The sequence below is a fragment of the Ambystoma mexicanum genome, chromosome 1p, assembly GCF_040938575.1.
Source record: "Ambystoma mexicanum isolate Mex_15411 chromosome 1p, UKY_AmexF1_1, whole genome shotgun sequence".
NCBI classification, from domain to species: Eukaryota; Metazoa; Chordata; class Amphibia; order Caudata; family Ambystomatidae; genus Ambystoma; species Ambystoma mexicanum.
Window position 1 is genome coordinate 944,246,669 of NC_090921.1, and position 16,661 is coordinate 944,263,329.

Consider the following 16,661-nt stretch of genomic DNA (forward strand, 5'->3'; position numbering starts at 1 on the left):
GCACTGGCACCTGGAGAAAAACCAGTGGCATTATTAACATGTTTGGGTTGCAGAGTGGGTATTTCCCACTGCACGGATTTAAATTGATTTAATTTTAATGTGTTCTAGTTTAAAACTTTACACATATCAAAATACAATTTTAATTAAACAGTTTACATAACATTGTAAAATCTTACATTCCTCACATACTAAAAATCAATACATTGATTATCCATAGTCTTAAAAATACTAAAATAAGTTGTAAAATTCTATTGATTGACCATACAATAAATGTTGTGAAACAATGAACCACACTCTATAAAGAGCAGGATGCAGATTAAGGGCCTCATCCAAGTGTGCCGGTCGGTTATACACATACTGATAATTCTAATTATCGCCACACTTTCCGGACGCAGCACTACGAGAGGCAACCACAGAAAAAATGTTGCCAACCACTGTGACACTGTTGCTGGTAGCACAGGCAACGGAAACAGGGGAACACACGGAACGCATAGCCGGAAACACTGGCACTACAGAAATAAGGTGTTATCCCGATCACGGATCACCCGGAGACACAGGCACAGAAATGCCGGTTGTACCAGCAAAACAGTCCTGGGAACACCAGCACTGCGGAGCAGGCAGTAAGCAGGCCCAGGTGTGCAGGAACAGGCCACAGGTGCCCCCAATCGACCCAGCTGCACACAATGAGCACAGGGACTGCAGAAAAGGACCACACCCACACCACACGCCCTCCAACAGAACCATGCTGCCACTTGTAGCAGCAACCATGGTCATGGAGGTGCTTCATGCATGAGTGCAGATCTATGTACAGGAGGTGGAAAACTGGCAACAGGCTGACAGGCAGAGGAGAAGGATGATGCTAAGGAACAACGGGCAGCACGCCGTGCCACTAAGGTGTGCACCCATACCCAGCACAAGGGCCACACCCTGGACCCTGACAGACAGGCAAATACACATACTCTACTGCCTGAACAGGGAGACCATCCTCTCAATAGTCAACCTCATCCAGGATGACATCCAGAGCGTCATTGGAATCCGTACTGCCATACCCCCACTGTTGAAGGTGGTGTCCGTGCTACATTTCCTTGCCACGGGCACATTTCAGCACAGTCAGTGAGCTACATGGAATCTTGCAGCCAATGTTTTCGAAAGTGCTTGTGCATGTCCTGGATGCCCTCCTTCGTCATATGTCCCAGCACATTGCCTTGCCAACGACGCAGGCACCGGCACTGCCACCAAGATCCGGCTCCATGCCCTTACCAGCATTCCCAATGTGCTTTTGGCACTTGACTGTACACATCGAACTAGTGGCAGGGCACGCCACACAGGAGGTGTACCGTAACAGGAAGATGTACCACTCCCTGAATGTGCAGGTTGTATATGATGAGGATTTGACCATCACACATTGCTTGAGCGTGTGAGTTACTGGCTTGGGTTTTCGCGTGTATGGCAGTGTGGACCTCTTCTCACCACACTTACCGCTGGAATGCTTGGTGTACCGTCTGGTGCTATTCATTCCACTCACTGGGTTCACCTTTTGCTCCCTCTCCTGTGGTCCTTTGGCTTATCCACGACGGGGCAGCCTCGTTCCTCACGACTCCTTCCGTCCAGACCTGTTGTGCCAATGGATGACCTCCCCGCAGGCTCTCAGTTTCTTGCGCTGTGCTTTCCCGTCTTCTTGCGCCGCAACGTGGTGGCATAATCTAATGTGAGCCGTAGGACACCCAGGCTGGACGTGACTGGGCTTCCTGCCCTTCCGTGTACAGTAAAAACTTGGCCTGGGGCCCTGCCAGAAGCCGTCGGAAATGCACTGAGTCCTGTTTTCCTGCCACCTGGCCCACCCGGACAGCAGCCGTGCCCTGCTGTTGTACCTTTTCTCAGTTCAAAAGCCTGGCGCACGCCTTGGACCTCTTGGCTATGCGACTGCCATCAGGACTATCCCCTTTCTGCCCGCTAGGTCCTTGTCCTCTCAGTCTCCAGACCACTGCCACAGCTCTGGGTGCCCCTCATACTGCACCCACCATTCAGGTCATCTATACAGTGCACCCGTCTGGTGACAATGGGAGATCCGGCGTGGGAATTGTGCTCCCTTGGAGTCCCTTTACTGGATGCACTATTCCTGTGCTGGTCCAGTGGGCATATATCAGTAAGGCTCCCCATACAGGCCCTCAGTTCGCTACGTGTTATTAGGCTTTTGCAATTCTGGGCGTTCAGCCAACCCTTTATGGTTTGTGTCTCGGCTCCTCACCTGCTTGGGCTCCGGTGATGGCTTATCATGTAAGTGTGCAGACCCTGCAGGCTTCACGTTGCGTTTCCTGCGCAATTGCTTATACGCGGTACATCTGGTTTTCCGGTGCGCTGTTTTCTGCACCCGGTCCAGGGTTAGCCTGGTGATTGGCCTCCAAAATCACTGTCCAGTCTTTCTTACGGCGTGGTGCTCCGTTGCCTGCTTCTCTTAGCCGTTTAGTGCGCTTTGCTTGCTGTCTTTTCCTCCGGGCCCGTTAGCGTGTGTTACAAGTCTTGACTCCCCAAGCGGTGTACGGCAACAGGGGCTATGCACACTGTACTTGTGGCACTCTGCCTGTGGTCACATTCTGGTTCTTGGGCCCATGCTCATCTGGGGGGGGGGGGGTGCAGCTCTCCCATTCGCTATGTGTCCTGCTACAGCAATCAACCTTATGCATGCGACTGCGCAAGCCACCAGCACTCCGCCGTTATGCTGCCGTCTACCTCGGTCTTCCATCCACTTGTCACTGCTTCTTGGGTCAGAAGGCAGGCTGGCTTGCCACTGTGCAGCACTCCGTGCTACCAGTGGTGTCCATGGCATGCACGCATTCGCACACAACCCATTATTCCCTCACAATGCCATTGGGCACCTTGGCATGTCTGCAAGTTTTCTGGGCGCTGCTGCTCATTTATTTCGCTCTGACGTCGGGGGCCCGGGGCAGCCGCTCACATGCACTCTCCTTATTTACAGACCACCACTAGCTGCAGTCAAGTCGCATGGACTGCGCTCCTGTTTCCTCCACTCCTAGCTGCTAGCCACCGGCGTACATGCCGTCCGGGTTTCTGTGGTGTTCCTTTGTTCTACGCCCCCATCTTGCTGGTTACACATCCAAACTGCAGCTCTCACTCTGAACACCTCCAATTACTTGAGCAAAGCACCTCGAGTCACCAGCCTGCATCTAGGTATGCTCGCCCAATACGCCAATGTGGTGCTTCTACTTTCCAGTTGTAGATGTTCCCAAAACCTCCTTTTCAGCGTTATTGCATGTTCGGATCACAGGAGCTCATCAGGACCCGGCCTACTCCATGGGTCTGTAGTCATGCCCCCCCATCACACATTGCTGCGCACAATTTCCCAGATCGACACGTCTCAATGGTCCTGCGCAAGAGCACGCTGCGCGGGTACATGGCGCGTTATGTTGGTCAGCGTACCTGGTTATTGGGTGAGTAAAATGATCAACACAAAACCACATTGCATGTGTACTGGAAACACTACGGAAGCAAGGTGTTATCCTGCTCACGGATCACCCGGAGACACAGGCACAGAAATGCTGGTTGTACCAGCAAAACAGTCCCGGGAACAGGCAGTAAGCAGGCCCAGGTATGCAGGAACAGGCCACAGGTGCACCCAATCGACCCAGATGCACACAATGAGCACAGGGTCTGCAGAAAAGGACCACACCCACACCACATGCCCCCAATCACACATTGCTGTGCACAATTTCCCAGATCGACACACGTCTCAATGGTCCTGCGCAAGAGCACGTAGCGCGGGTACATGGCGCGTTATGTTGGTCAGCGTACCTGGTTATTGGGTGAGTAAAATGATCAACACAAAACCACATTGCATGTGTACTGGTTGGGGGGGGGAATGTTCACTGTCAGTTGTGCATGCCTCACAGGAAGGATGCGAATGCAGTGACACAACCGCATGCAGGAGTGGGTTCCCACGACTGGCATGTAACACATGAGTGCATGGTATGGTATGGTAATGTTTATTTGTAAAGTGCCTATACACAAGGCAAGTGTTTCAAAGCGCTCAAGGAGGGAGGGACCGAGGGGAAAGAACAACAGTCATTCAGAGCCCTTGCAATTCTGAATGATACAAGTCTCAACAGGCAGAGTAAGTGCATATAATGCATTTAACAGTGTAGATCACAGAAAGTAGGTCTGACGATGATTCTGCAGTTTTTCCAAGTGCATTGGGGCGCCACCATGCAAGGAGGCGAGAGACGGAAAATAGACGATCTTCAAGGCATGGTACGTTCAGATCGTGCAAGTGCGCAGATGGCACAGGAGAGTGGGGAAGGGAACAAGTGCAGGGGGGGAAATCCAAGTGCTCCCAGTTAGTCAGAAACTGGGTAAGTGCTTAGAGGTGCCATTCTCATGGGTCAATGAACAAGTGCAGTAGCAATGAGGCAAGTGCCGGCCCGGAGGCAAGTGCGAGAGGACTGGCGAGGGTGCCAGGGACTTGTGAGACTCTGAGGTACACCCAGCCCTCAGTCGGCAAGCTGTGAGGAAAAGGAGGGAGAGAGGTTAACAGGGTAGAAGGAGAGAGAAGGAAGAGAAGAGGAATGTCCTAAGGAGTTTCTGGAACTTAAGGAGATCAGGCTCAATACGGAGGACGGCAGGGAGGCTGTTCCAGAGGGAGGAACACACCTGCACAAACTGGGCATGGATGGACAGGCACATGTAATGCACCACAGGTACCACCATGCTTCACTATCATGGCACAAAGCACAGCAAGACCACACCATGCCCCACTCGCAACTACTAACACCATCTTGGTATACCGATGTTGTGACCAGCATAACCTGTCACTGGGATCTGCAAGGTGTCACATTGCCAGAAAGGGCACAGACCCAGATGCATGTGTCGCACATCCATCATGAATGCACTGCACTGTTACCGCAGTGACGTGTCCCTTTCCATGCAGGTGACTCCGGATACCCATTATTGCCATGGCTGAAGACCCCTGTCGGGCATCCACAGAGCCACTTTACGAGGACAATACATCAAACCTTCAGCCTGTTGAAGCGATGGTTCTGTTGCCTGCACCACTCTGAAGGGGCATTGATGTACAGGCCATTGAAAGTAGGCAAGATGGTCCTGGCCTGTGCCATGTTGCACAACATTTGCAACAGACGCAACATCCCCCTGCCCCCCTAGACATGGACATGCCCTCAGCAGATGAAATTACAGCGAAGATGAAGCAGCTGCAGACATGCGATAACAATGTCACATGGATGACATGGATGGGCATGCAGCCCGTAAGGAACTGATAAGGAATTAATTGTCCAAGGGCACACACTGCATGTGAAAACTGTGCACCAATTAAAAAACTTGAGCACAAAGTGATTGTCTAGATGTGAATTCTAATGCAGCACCATGTGTAATAAACATGAAATGTCAACAATGAACATGTGGCCCGACACCCTCACTCAAATTCCCACCCACTACCACCTCATCTAAACCCCCAACTAACCCCACCAACCACCCCCTCACCAACTGTTAGGGAGAATTCTCTGCTAAGGCTAATTTCCCAAACCTAGTGAGTCCCCCAGCAGCTTTGCTGGATTTTTGGGGGTTATTTTGTTCTCCTGCTAAGAGTGAGACTAGTTTTCTCCCACTCTTAGACATGATTTCAGATATCCTTTGACTTAGTAATGTGTTTAATGGGCTATGGGGTCTTTTACTCCATAGGGTTTCATGTATTTTTGGTAAGTGTGTTACACAGCACCCTCAGTGCAGTAACACAAGGGTGTCATAATGACCCCCAAACATATACTCCATACCCTGGGACTGACTACTGTCTCCCAGGGCATGTAAAGTCACCATTGGCTTTACTAGTCTTAAATTGTGAACAGAACCAGTACAAACCATCATATTGTGGAAGTATTGGTAGGGGCAATTACATTGCCCCTGGGTCTGTTTTGCGACGGGGCACTGTGCAGTCCCCCCTCGTCGAGTTTCTGGCTGGTGGCAGTGGTTACCACGCAAAATATTCCACCGGAATATTTCCTATGGGATTTTCCCATTCATTTTAAATGCACCACTTTTTGGTGCAATGTTAAAGATACCGCCGGGTTATTTATTAAATATTTATTCCCGGGTTGGGTCTTTTTGCCAGGACTCGGTTTTAAAATGGCATTTTAAAATCTGCGGCATTTACTAATCCTCATCCTCGACGTGAACCCTGATACCTACAAGCCGCCATCCAACCCCCAAGCTTTAGAAGGGTGCTGTATCTCTTCCAAAAGCACCGGATGCCTTTTGGCCTTTGTTGTCTACACGAGGCTACCTGCCATTCCAAGATGGCCGCCTCGAGTACCTGCACCCCCTCCAGCCATCCGCGCTTGTAGCCACCAGCCCTGATTGGCTCCCTTTACCATCAAGAGGCCAGACCGAGCTGCAGGCTGTGGCAGGACACTACGCCCGACCCCCATCTGCCCTGCTCACCACCAACACGACCCCTGGCTCCTGGACCTACCCAGACTATCCATTGGACCTGACCACAGCTGCACACCATATCCAACTGGTGTTCTGCCACTGTATTACATCTCAGATAACCCACATGTGAACGCTGGGTACCTGCTACTGCACATGTAAAGTTAATTGCACCCAAACTATGCTGACTGCTAGCTAACCCTATTCACCTGTTACACCACCACTTAGTAGGTATTCTTACTGTATGGCCCTCAGCTACACATGCATATGCCTCCACTAACTACTGCGCTACACATGATAGCTGCATTTAAACGTTTAAAGGTGTATTGCCTTTTGAATGCTGCATCTAGCCTGCCATTATAATGTATCATGACAACAGCTTCTAGCCTGCCCATGATAGTTGCATTTAGCCTGCCCTTGAAAGCTGTATTTTGAAAGTTGAATTTAGCCTACCTGTGATAAGCACTTAGCCTACCCATGATAACTGCATTCAGCTTGCCCATGATAGTTGTATTTAGCCTGCTTATGATAGTTACATCTAGCCTGCCCATGATAGCTGCATTTATTTTTAGTTAATTGCTACTATCTCAAATTTAGGTGTTCCATCTAAGTCATTTCCCCATTGCTTTGAGCCACCTTGTACATATGTGCTGCCTACTGCTTCTGAGTCAAATGTACTGCCCATTGTATTTTAGTCAATTGCCACCTTCTCAAACCTAGATGCCGCCTACTATACCTGAGTTATCTGTCTTATTCGCACATGCTCCAACCTTGATTAGGCTGGAGTACATAGCTTCATTTTAGATCAAACTGCCACCTTTCCACGGTGACACCACAAGATGCAAACCTTACAAGCCACATTCGCCCTTCTCACATTAACAACATTCCTAGTCTACACACTTAGACTCACCCCCACCATTGAATACACTACCCTTCAACGCTCAGCCCACTCCCCTGCCATGACACAGACTCAACCCCAACCATTGATGAGTCGTAATGACCAAACTGAAGAACCTCAACAATATAGGACCTTCGAATCTAAACCATGCAACACCATATCTAGAAATACTAGACTCCGAGCCAGACTTGCAAAACTTTATGAACCACGCGCCAGAACACTGACAGCATCTAACTGTAGCAAACCCACACCTAATAGGGGTATAGAAAGACCATACAGCCTAAACCTGAAGACACAGCATGCACGTATGCACACTTCTGTCACGACCCAAGAAAAGATATGCACATCCCCATCCACCAGCCCACACCTAAAAGGTGCACTAATTAATGCTAGGTCCTTGATTGCTCATGCCATTGAAACTGCTGATCTTACCCAGACCGAAAACCTTGACTTCCTGGCCATCACGGAATCCTGGCTACATGCCGCCCCAGGACCAGCCATCATGTTAGCAATCCCCAACGGCTACACCATCCTAAGAGCAGGCAGAGGCGAAGCCCGTGGAGGTGGCATAGCCCTTATTGTTAAATCCAACTTATCCACCAGGCTAGCTCCCTCGAATGACACTAAATCATGCGAAAGCCTAACTCCTAAACTAGTTATTAACAACTCCCAAACCCTCACCATCCACCTTATTTATAGACCGCCAGGCCCTATTGGAACCTTCGAGGAGGACATCTCTACCATTCTATCGCATAACCTAAAACAATCATCACAAGTCATCCTGCTAGGGGATCTTAACCTAGGCTTCAATGACCAAAACGACCCACAGGCAAGCAGAGTGGCTAACTTACTCTCTGAACTAGGCTTCTCACAAAAAGTATTTCACCCGACCCACAACAAGGGTAGAATACTTGATTGAGTGGCAGACCATAACTGCAATGCCTCCATCCTATCGATCTCCCCACTAATTTGGACAGACCACCACCTTATAACATTTGCTCTAGAAACGGTCAGACCTACTTCTACCTCAGTCCAGCCAGCACCATCCATCCCGACCAGGAACAAGAAAAACATCACCCCAGATAACCTACTCCCGCTCATCCTCCCCACACTTAATTCACTACCAGATAACCTGGACACTGAAACTCTAGTGAATGAGTACAACAAAGTTATGTCCTCTGCCTTGGACATAATTGCACCACTCAAAGTGAGACGCAGCAAACCCAAAGCCCACCTCAACTCCTGGTACACCACCCATCTAAAAACTCTTCGTACCAAAAAAAGACAATACGAGGTCACATGGAAACTACAACCATCTGAAGAAAATAAGAGCACCCTGAGAGATGTATCTACCCTCTACAAAAAGGAAATACTGTCGGCTAAACGGGAAACTTACAACACTAGAAAAGCCCAAGCCAACTCTAGCATGAAGGAACTCTTCATTATCCTAAAGGAAATAGAATCCCCCATCCCAGTGCCTGACAACTGTGTCAAAGATAAAACATGGTGCACCAACATTCAGCAAGCCCTAGCTAACAAAGTGACAACTCACCAATCTAAAATTGCCACGAAAAAATCCTTGCTCAGTCTCGATACTAAGCCCAAAACAGCTATCACCTCTCCTTAAAATAACATCAACAATACTCGCTTCAAGTTCTCTAAAGTATCTATTATTGAGACAGAAAAAATCATATTGTCACTCAAACCATCTAACTGCCAGGGGGATCAATGTCCAGCCCAACTGATAAAGGACACAGCTAGAGACCTGGCTCCCTTTATCTCAAAACGTATTAATGCCTCATTCGCAACAGGGTCCATACCTAGTAACTTAAAAGAATCTTGGGTACTCCCATTGCTTAAAAAACAGACGCTAGACCCTGCCATACCCACGAACTACCGTCCAATCACTAGTGTGCCATTCCTTTTAAAAATTATAAAGTGGCGTACTCACAAATACAGAAACACCTTGAAACCAACAACTTACTAGGAGTACGGCAGTCTGGCTTCCGTCCCCAGCATGGGACCAAAACTGCCCTCTTAGACCTAAAGGCGCAAATTGATGAGCTAAGGGATCAAGGCAAACCAGACCACAAGGTCCTTTGTAGGCACCTGGATATAGCCGCTCATTTCTCAGAAGAAGCCACAAATTGGATCCAATCCTTCCTCAATAACAGGACCATGAGTCTTCTCTACCACTGCGGTAGCAGACTCCATCCCCATCACTTGTGGTGTGCCCCAGGGATCTTGTGTTTCTCCTACACTCTATAACATCTTCACTAAGCCCCTTTTCGATGATCTGGACCTTCTTGGTATCACCTACACTAATTATGCAGATGATACTCAGATTCTCCTACCACTTACCAGTGATTACGACAAGGATTTGGCCTTGGTGAACAGAGTGTATCTCATCATCCAGGCATGGATGGCCACTCACGGACTCTGCCTGAATGATGACAAAACTTAAAATCATCATCCTAGGCACACCTCCCACCCTCAAAAAACTGGGCCCCAACTACTCCTCTTTTAATATTGACAACAACCAAATTACAACCGCCCACGCGGTAAAAACTCTGGGCTTCTACCTGGACTCCACCCTCTCTTTCAACAAGCAGGTCAATGCGATGGCTTCTGCAACTGCCTACACCTGTAAATTGATAAGAGCAGGCAAACCCTTCCTATCAAACAATAGCTGCATTACACTCGCGAGAGCGCTCGTGTTATCAAAGCTGGACTACTGCAATTCGCTCTATATTGGGGCTAATAAGGAAGTTATCAAAAGAATTCAAATTTTGCAGAACAACGCGCTTAGAGCAGCACTTAGTATTCCCAGGCGAGCCCACATCACCGAATTCAGACGAGCCAATAACTGGCTCTCTACTCAGGATAAAATCCAACTAAAAGTCGCCTCTTTGGTCCACAAATGCCTTAACAACGCTGCACCGCAGTACCTATCTGCGAGATTCACGAGATTAAAACCAACAAGACTCACCAGATCTGCTAACTCCAACAACATATCTATACCTAGAATTAAATTGACTAAAGTCGGCGGCTGCAGCTTTCAGGTGAAAGCAGCTCAACTCTGGAACTCCCTACCATCCACCTTGAAGACTGACCAACCTTACCTCACTTTCCGACACAACCTCATAACGTGGATCAAAAATGCAGACATACAATAGATCATCCACTGCCTGGACTCATTCAATCCCTAGGAGTTTCTGATTAGGACTGTAAATACATGCTTCCTCATTTTCGCCTTCTGTATATTCCTGTATATTTTGTTGTATATTATTACGTTATATGTTTCTTGTTGCTCTATCTGCCATGTGATCTTGTAACTAAGCTTTAAGTTGTCTTATAAAATGCGCCCGGTGACCCCTGGGTCTGGTGCGCAATATAAGTAATAAAAACAAACACAAACAAGCATTTGTGTTCGCCTCTGTAACTCCAACCCAAGTCGAGCCCTTTGTTCCACTTTTTGGTGGGCTTCTCCACAGAAGCCTCCAATAGTGGTGCCACTCTGTCTGGGTCTACAGGATGTGTGGGAGGGGGGTTTAGGCACCCTGGACCGAGTTTCCTCGGCAACTCAAGTAGCACTCTTGTGTGATTGGCCCAGTGGTGAGCCGCCCAGCTCACCACTTAGCATGTTTGAGTGACAGCTAGGACTGATGAATGGGGGTTTTCTGCATAAAAGCAGGGCTTTGGGGACTGGAACTTCAGAAGTCGCCACAGGACCTAAAGAATCTGAAGAGGGTGAAGCTGAGCCGACCTGCTATGACGACACCACCGGTGGAGCCCTGCTGAACCGTCTCACCACTTCCCGACGACAGAGGAGATCTCCATCCCGGAGAGTCTTCTTCCTTTGACTGGTGGGGATAACCAGTTTGCCCGCCTTTTCGCCTTCCCGGATCATCTCGTGGCCGCCTTGCCTGTGCCAAGCACTCCGGCAACCGGAATACCATGGTTTACCACTACCGCAAATAAAAGGGTAGTACCTTTTAACCGGAGAACTCCGCGGCTGGTTTCTTCCCTGGCAGTGCAACGACCTTCAGCTTTCCTCCACGTCGAGATCTTCTCTTCCTCTGGACGATGCCGCGACTTGCACCCGCTGCCAGGAACAACTGCCCCCGCTGGAGGATCCTCTCCACTTTCAAGGTACTGTGTCCGCCTGGCCTCCCTCGCAACGGTCTGTGTGGGGTGTCTCTTAAATCCTCAACTTACCACTTGGGTTGGCCCTAGGCTGGCTAACTAAACTTTTCTGAGCTGAACTAATTCCTTTTTGAAGTCTCTGCAAGACTTTTCAAGACTCTTCAACTGTGTGATCTTGGGCGCATTTGTGCCCTGCTCTCTCCAAGAGTGGGCCTGGCCTATGAACTTTTGCTCACAAGTAGACTTTGACTTTCCTGCCTTGCTGGGGTACTTCTAAAAGTATTAGTGTTGTGTGCTGTTCTAATTTCTGCCTTTTCCCTCCCTTTTTTGATAACTTATTGGGAGTGCCATCTTCAGTTAAGCACTCACCTCTGTCCGGAAATTAGTGGTGTTAACTAAGACTTGTCTAATAAGGAATAAGGGATGTACATGTAGTAATAGTGACTGTGTTTGAACTTGCTTGCCATATTAGTGTTAGTGTATTAAATAAAGTGTGTCTTTAAATAAATAATGATATACCTTGAATCCAAAGCTCTGGTCAGTGTTTGCTTGTGCTACTGTATTTTGGTAGCTATCTTGTATACTCTATATACTGTCTAACTCTTCTTGAGAGAAGTCTAGCTGCTCAGCCACAGCTACCAGGTAAATCTGGGTGGTACAGACTGCTACCAATTGGGTTTACTGCCAACTCTTTTGCAGTGGTCCCTAAGGGAACTGCACAGGTTTCTGCCTAATACCAACCAACCCCCTCCCCGGATGAGCCTCAAAAGCACACCATCACGATAACACCCTCTGGGCTGTTACAGTGTCACATATCTAGTCATAATCCAGCTCATTTCCATAGCTTCTTCATGCCTGGCTTGCCCCTCTGAGTTGAGCCCGGCAGGCGCAGGGATCTCCGCCCAGGCTTCTCTGCTGAGAGCTTGCGGACGTGGTGGTGGTGGTATAGGGTGCTCATGATCCCGCAATGTTCCTGTGTTCCAGTGCCACCTGCGGGAAAAGGGCGAGTAACTTGGGCATGGACAAAATGGTCTAATTCCCTTTCCCAGAGCCTTCGTGCTAGCAGGACTGTTGCACTAGTTGATTGTCCCAAGGCACGCGCACAGCGCCGCCTGGTGGCCTGCACACCCTCCCGGATCAGCCTTGCCTCCTCCCGCATTAATCTTGACTTGAGGTGCTGTTTCATGAGCCCTGCCATGTGTTGGTGGCGTTCCTCTATGCGCTGTAAGCACGCGTCCATGTCCTTGATGCTGGGGAACGGCAGGCATGGTGGGCTGTGCATGTCGAATGGGCTGAATAAAGGACGTCCGTAGGGGATGCTGTTCAGACGTGCCCTCTGTTGTGTCCCCAGCATCCTGTCCATCATCCTTATCAGTTGACATGGCCACGTCCCTGGGAGGCTGGTGTGTGCGGGGAAATGGGTGTGCTGTCAGCACAGGAACTGCAGGAGTCATGACGTCATGACCTGGGCTGCAGGGAGGTGGACTTGTTTAAATACTTGGGGGTGAGCATTAGACACACACCGGAACAAATGCACAAACAACACAGCAAAGGTGGTGCAGGGCTTGAGGAAGTCATGACATTCTGGTCCAAGCTGCCACTGTCACTGTTAGGTAGGGTAGCCATCACCAAAATGATTATTCTCCCGAGGTTCTTGTACTTCTTCAACAATGTGAACTGCTATGTTAGGGCGCCCTTTTTCCGTTCCTTGGAGGTGCTGCTCCGAGAATTCTTTTGGGGCGCTAACCACCATAGACTCTCACTAGCAACATTATATATAGGAGGGGTGAAATTGCCAAACCTTGAGAGATATTACCTGGCAGCCCAGCTCAGTCATGCAATTAAATGGCTGGCAGAGGAGTCCACCTCAGAAACAGTCTTACTGCAACACCTGGTGGCTCCCATCAAACTAAAAGAAATACTATGTGTAACACAAAAGGGCCCGAAACACATCCCACTGATGGTGACACTGGGTAAGAAGGTATGGAGAAGGACACAAACCTTGCTGAAACAAGAACACCCCTACTCACAAGAGGGGCCGGCCAATAGCGGCAGACACATGCAAAGACAGCACGGACATGGCTGTGGTGAGAAAATGGGAGGGAAAAGGGATATACACATGGGGCGATGTATATGAAGACGGGATCTTCAGGGAATTTGATTCAATGCAAGAAAAAGAGGCGCTGCCGAGCGGGCAATTTCTCTGGTATCACATAGTCCAGGAAGTGGCCAAAGAAAGGTGGGTGGGCTCACCAGAGGAACCACAGGTGGACCCACTACTGACCCTGATGTACAATTTAAATGACGGCTGGAGGCCGATTTCTCGGCTATACAGCACGCCGATAGACACACCTAACCCCAAGGGTACAGCTCTGAAAGAGCAATGGGAGAAAGACCTGGGTGCAGACATAACAGAGAAAGAATGGGAGAGAATACTGAGCTTTCCTAAAGCAGTATTGAGGAACCAGTGCTTCAAACTAATACAACTGAATGTGCTGTACCGTACATACATGACCCCGCACAGGATAGCTACGTTTAACAAGGAAGCGAGTTCACAATGCCCGTGGTGCAAAGGCAAGGATGCTGACCTGCTGCACATGTTCTGGGGGTGTGTCGTGTGCGAAGTTTCTGGGCACACATAGAGCGAGCTTGCAGGGAGGCTGGAGTAAAGAGGTATGAGTGGTCACTGAAAGGATGCCTGTTGGGGGGGTGTGGCCTGGAGCTCCGGCAATGCAGACGCTCTCCTAGAGGTCTCCGTGATGGGGCTGCTGCACAAGCGGTTCTGGTCAAGTTCCAGCCACTAATACCATGACAGAACCCTACTTGCGACGTCGGAAGCCCTGCGGCACGCAAAGAAACAAAAATCGTGACTGACAGCCCCCAGGAAGCCACACAACGAGCTTTCAAACTCTGCAGTCCCTCCGCCGCCTCCTTCCAAAATGGTGGGCGTAGTTGCCAGAGCCCGCAGCGATGCAAGGCAAAGTCTCGATGGTGAGCTTCCTAAGCCCTGAAGGCCCAAGCTACGTTGTCTCCCTCTCCTCTTGATCATGCCCCTGGAGGAACCGCGACCCCCGTCTGGGGACCCCGCTTACCGCCGGACACATTGGCAGCTCCGAGCCAGTCAGCCCTGGGCACCCAGCACAGAACACAGCGCTCTCGGAGGAGGGGCCCTCCCAGCGGCGCCTGGCATTCGGACTGCGAGTCCCAGCGGGGGGTGAATTGGTGAATTGAGGTGCCAGGGTAGCGGGGTGAAGTTCCTCCGCCCCCCCGTCTCAAGCTCCGAGAGTCCGCTCCACCAGCTGCGAGGGGAGCAGCAACGTTCTGCGCTTCTCGCGGAACGACGGCCCAGCATCGAGCCCGCTCCTCACGCCGGCTCTCCATTCCCCCCACTCGAGTGGAGGGGGATCGACCTGGGCCTGGGCCTCAGCCTGCGCTACGCAGTGCAGCTGCAGGCCCACCCAGCCCAGGCTCTTCTCGTGGGGCAGCACCCCTGAGACCCCAGAACGGACCCAGTCCGCAACGCTGCACCCCGGGGGGGGTGGCCTTCCTTCCCCCAGCAACTTCCCGGTAATGGCTCCTGACTGCGGCGGGCGGCCAGCTGGCTGTGAGGAACCGCAGCACCCAGCCCTCTTCACAGAGCACCCTGCCTTTCCAGGTTCTCCAGCCTCACATTCAAGCCACCATAAGGCATAGATATCAGAAGGGACCCTCACTGCCACCAGGGACTTCTCATCGCCTGAAACAAATTGAGCCCTCGCACTCACCCCGAAGAGGATTCACTGAACAGGTGTGCGCCTGTGGCTGCTCCGCTCCCCCTTCTCACTCCACTTCCTTCCTGGGGCACCCCTGCCCACTCTTCTACCCCCTCTTCCTCTGTCTGCACTAAGGAGCCAGGGACGACATCCCAATCCCACACTTCGCTTGAGAAACCAAAGTCCCCCTCTCCTCCCCACCCCGCTCTGGGAGGCCTCAATCAACAGAAGCACCTACTCCCACACAGTACTAACCAAGGAACCGGCATCCTCACCCCAATAACTTTAACGCTCTGACCTCAGACAATAGCCTACCCCACTCTACATCCCCAAGAGACCCCTGGGTCACTTACCCTACACCCGGACTGGCGCTATGGTGAAGCAATTAAAAGCTGGTAAGAACTCCGATGTCGTTACTACGTTCACGTCGACTGACAAGGGAAAGAAATGCGACCCCCCCCCCCAAGCTTACCCCACAGAAAACCCAAGAGGATAGAGAAACCCTTGCCACCAAAGAGGACATACAGGCTTTTATGGCTGATATTAAGTCTGAATTTAGATCCTGCATGACAGAGCTTACCACAAAGCTAGAGCACACCGATCAAAGGGTGACCGAGGTGGAACAAAGGCTGGGGGAGATAGACGACCGCTCCCATGACCATGCTACCACATTGCGGGAAATCCAACGCTCGATCAGAACCTTGCAGGACAAATGTGAAATCCTCGAATACAAACAAGAAGATCTTGAAAATAGGGCCCGGCGCAACAACCTCCAAATTCGAGGGATACGTTCCTCTGTCCCGGACAAAAACCTGGCGGAATATGTGGGGAACTTCTTCCAATCCCTGCTCCCACAACTGGACAAACCTCAACTCCTTCTGGATCGCACTCACAGGTTGCGCCCACGTCGGGGAGTGGACTCGGGCCGCCCCCCTGACGTCATAACTAGAGTGCACTTCTTTACCACAAAGGAGGCCATCTCGGCAATCAGCCGCTCTCAAGACAAACTCTCCTTCCAGGGTTCACCTCTCCAGATCTACCAAGAGCTCTCTCTACTTATACTCCAGAACAGGAAATCTCTCCGGCCTCTGACTCTCTTCCTTCAGGAGCATCAGATTCGATACAGATGGCTGTTCCCGACCGCCCTACAGTTTTCATACAACGGCACCCTACATAGAATCAGCCACCTTGAGGATGCCAACAAAATCATGCACCCATCCTCGCCCAAAGACGCCACATCGCAGAGATGGGAGGACACTACTGATGCAGGAGCTGTCTCCCTTCTGAAACCTAGGCGGTCCTCCTGGTTGAAGGTGTTATGAAGCAGTAGGAGAAGATAGTCTGGTGCAGGACCGTAACCTTCGGAACTCTGCCTCACATTCTCACTGACTTCCCACCTCCGTCCCAAAGGA